We start from the raw sequence: 3,949 nt of genomic DNA, 5'->3' as shown, positions 1-3,949 counted from the left end.
CTGAAAGCACAAGGAATTTGGAAATGTCAGATCAATGATGCATGGCACAGCACACGTTCTAAACCTGAAACATCAAATCATGTCAGTCAGCAACACGGAGTCATCTTCAGGAGATCAGCTACCAGAGCATAAGTCACAGCCCAGCACGAGTGCTCTGATCATTACAGTTTTCAACAGGCAGCTCCAGAATGCTAATATATTTTTATACTAAGTTTCAAAAAAAGAGATGGTTTTCATTTTTTTTGAAGCTCTTAATCCTGCACTAGGTATTTCCTGATGTGGCTGAGCTTTGCTGATTGTTAATAGCACCTTTTATAGCACATCTGGAGGTGTGAAGATTATAAAGAAATAAGTTTAGTGTATCAGAGGTAAGGTGAGGGTTCAATATTCAAAAGCAACATGAACAGGATGCAATTTGAAAAAATAAAGAAACCAGCACAGGGCAACAGTTAAGTCACTGGGAAATGTAAGAAGTAGCACAACAGTCCCATAACATGCCCATGGATTTATAAAAACCCCAAAAATCTTCAGAGATACTATCAAAGATGTTCCCTGCCTCTATTACAACGCTGTTACTGCAGGAATTACTTCTTCAGTCACTGCTGTGATCCCTCTGAGTAAACTCTGCTGTACTGGGACCCCTTGTGGCTCCAAATACAGAACACCAGAGGTAAGGAATCAAAGTATTGATGCTGTTCTTTGGGGCATCTTGTCTCTTTAAGGAAGAAAAGAGTTCTCCCTAACTGGAAGGATTTTTTTCCCCTCATTCTACAACTCCTTTTTATCTTTTCCAGAAACAGAGACTTTGCCACATTGTGTAGATGGGTAAAGAACTCAACAACTAAACAATGGTTGGACTTGATCTTGGAGGTCCCTTCCAACCTAAAGGATTCTATGATTCTAAAGTGAGAAAAGAAAGTACTCACTTTTTAAAATAAGGAACTTAACTCCTCAGGCTCGCTCATCAAAGGCACAGATTGAAAACAACTTCATGTTTGGCCAAGAAACAACATAAACTGGACCAGATTTGAAGCTCCTGAATTAAAACTCATTATCTTTTGTTTTGGGAGATGATTTTAATTAGGAAGCAATCATGGCATAATGGAAAAACATAGAGAAAAGTGTAAATGAAAAGCACAAAAAGAACAGTTACTTGCAGCAACTAAAGGAAGGAGCTTCAGAGAACATAATGTCAAATAAAAAAGCTTAGCCTGTGCTATGAGATGAATAAGAAAATTCATTTCTCTGTGGAAAACAGGTCTATGAAGACTCCCAAATAGACGCCATGTAAGAAAGAAAAATAGTTTGGGAAAAAATGATGAGGAAAAATCAAAAGGAGAAGGAAACCTAAAAGAACATCACTGCAGTACTCAGGCTGAGAAACAATTACATCATTAATTATTGTTTCAGCATTAGGAAGAAGTGAAGGACTGTGAGGGAATAAGCAGTAGGAGTCAGTAAATAATTAAATAAAAATAGAATAAAATTAAATGAATGTGAGGAAAAGGCATTAAATACAAACCTGACATGTATTTCTTAACAGTTTTGTTCCTGGTGGTGATTACTTGCTGCTTTGTTTTGATGTTTTCAGTGTGAAAGATGCCAACCAGGCACGTACACACCTTTTCTCTCATTTCCTTTCATTTTCCCCCATTTCCTTTCCCTAATCCTACCCCCCCCCCAGGTTTTTCCTTTGACATAGACATATTACCTTCCTTGAACCTTAAGTTTTTATTGGTGTTGTTTCTAAATAAATCAATACCATCAGGGCAGCTGAGACAACCCCAGCCTGATAAAGTCAAACTGTCCAGCTAAAGCATTTATCCATAAGTCACCTGAGAGGAATGCCCAGTCCTTCCCAAAAACAACAAGCTCCTGGGCTTGTTGCCTCCTCAGCTTATATTCCCCAGAGGAAAAAGCAGTAGGAGGCCATATCTCAGCTGGCTGGTACACAATATCCACCAGTCAGACGTCCTGTAGGGCTCTCTCAGGAATTTTTCAGAGAGGAAGAAGTCCAGGAAAAGGAGTCAGAGGGAGCAGAACGTTATCCAGTCATTTTGGTGGTAGATACTGAGGCACAAATTTCTACCCTGCAGGTTGATTTGGCTGGGCAATGTGGCATCACCTTCTCTTCACAACCAATATGGCAATACCCTCTTCCAACTGCTGCCAAAATGGCATTAAAGAGGTGGTTTCAGATTGAAGACAACGAGGCATCACTGTGCCCTGTCATTCACCATTTAACTCTCTGATCTGGCCCGTGAGAAACCCAAATGCAGAGTGACAGTGGGTTGCAGAAAGCTGAATGCCAATACTGAGGCATTAACAGCTCTGTTCCCAGACTGGCTGATTTGGTGCTAGAGATTCAGGAAGCAGCACACCCAGTGCTGGCTTCTCTGGATATAAAAGACATGTTTTTTCAGGTTCCTATTGCTCCTAAAGACCAAAAATATTTTGCTTTCACTTGGGATGGGGTGCAATACAGTTTCACAAGGTTATCCCAAGGCTACAAACACCCACACTGGCGTGTGAGCTGGAAAACATTCCAGAAATCAAAGATAATTCTAAAATAAAAGTCTTATCAGTACACAGATGATGTGCTGAGAGGGGGTCAGAGTGAGGAAGAGGTAAAGGTTGCTCATGATGCCATAGTTAAGCATCTAGCAGACTTGCAAATAGAAATTCCTGAGGAGAAAAGGCAGCTCCCATCCCCAGAGGTCAGGTTCCTGGGGATAAGGTGGAAAGGGGGAACCTGGAATATTCCCTCTGATACCTTGTCTCATCTGAATCAATTAAAGGTGCCATCCAAGAAAAGGATTTACAGGAAATATTGGGAACTCTTCAATACTGGAGGAAGCATATTCCAGACTTTTCTGTCATAGCACATTCTCCTTATGACTTATTGAAAAAGAATTGCCACTGGGAATGGGATACATCCCATGATGAGGCCCTGAGGCTATTATTATTGGAAGCTCAGACTTTTCAAACTCTGAGACCTCTCCACTCAGAAGATCCAATAATAACAGAATGGGGATTCTCAGCCAGTGCTTTGTTTCTCAGTCTTTTAAAGATTCAGAAAAATGTTATTCCCCTCTGGAGAAAGGATTGTTGACAGTATGCATGGCACTAAAAGAAATTAGCAAAATTATCAAGAAACAAAAGGTAATTCTGCAAGCCCCTTTCAAAGTGGTTAACCAAGTGCTGTCTGGGAGAACTCCTCCTGAAGGAATATCCCAAAAGGGGACAATCAGGAAATGGTTTAGCCAAATTGAGTACTATTCTAACCTCTTCAAGCTCGAAGAAGGTCTGGATAAACAATTAAAAGCCCAAGAACAAACTGTATCTACCAAAGAAAAGGATTTAATAATGAAAACTCCCAGTCCTATTAAAGTAGCCCCAGAATACAAGAATGAAATGGCCAATGCCTGGTTTACAGATGCTTCAGCCCAATGAGAAGGGAAAATCTGGTGGTTTAAATCTGCTGCAATTAAACCTTCCACAGGCAAGCAAATAATAAATCAGGATGAAGGCAGTGCTCAAGTGGGAGAGCTAGATGAAGTACTAAATGTTCTTGAGAAAGAAAAAGCCTCTAAAGATGCTGTGTGTATCTACACTGACTCTTTTTCAGTCTTTAAGGGCTGTGCTGGGTGGGTAACTTTCTGGGAGCAGAACAATTGGGAAATGAATGGAGTGCCAGTTTGGCAGAAAGAGAAGTGGCAACAAATATTGAAAAGGAAAATCCCAACTTTCATGTAGGGTGGATTCCTTCCCACCAGACTAACCTGAAAGATGAAGCCAGCAGATGGAACAACTGTGTTGATGAACTTGAATCAGTGTGGTGGAGATCCAAACTGCAGCAGCAGGAGAAAGCCAGGAATGGGAATGGTTGCTTGAATGGCTCCACTGAAAATGGGGCTGTTCAGGGGTTTTTGACTTGTATAAAGAGTCC

The sequence above is a fragment of the Merops nubicus genome, unplaced genomic scaffold (assembly GCF_000691845.1).
Source record: "Merops nubicus isolate BGI_N331 unplaced genomic scaffold, ASM69184v1 scaffold5677, whole genome shotgun sequence".
Taxonomy (NCBI): Eukaryota; Metazoa; Chordata; class Aves; order Coraciiformes; family Meropidae; genus Merops; species Merops nubicus.
The sequence above is the reverse complement of the archived record's forward strand: the minus strand, read 5'-3'. Positions refer to the sequence as shown.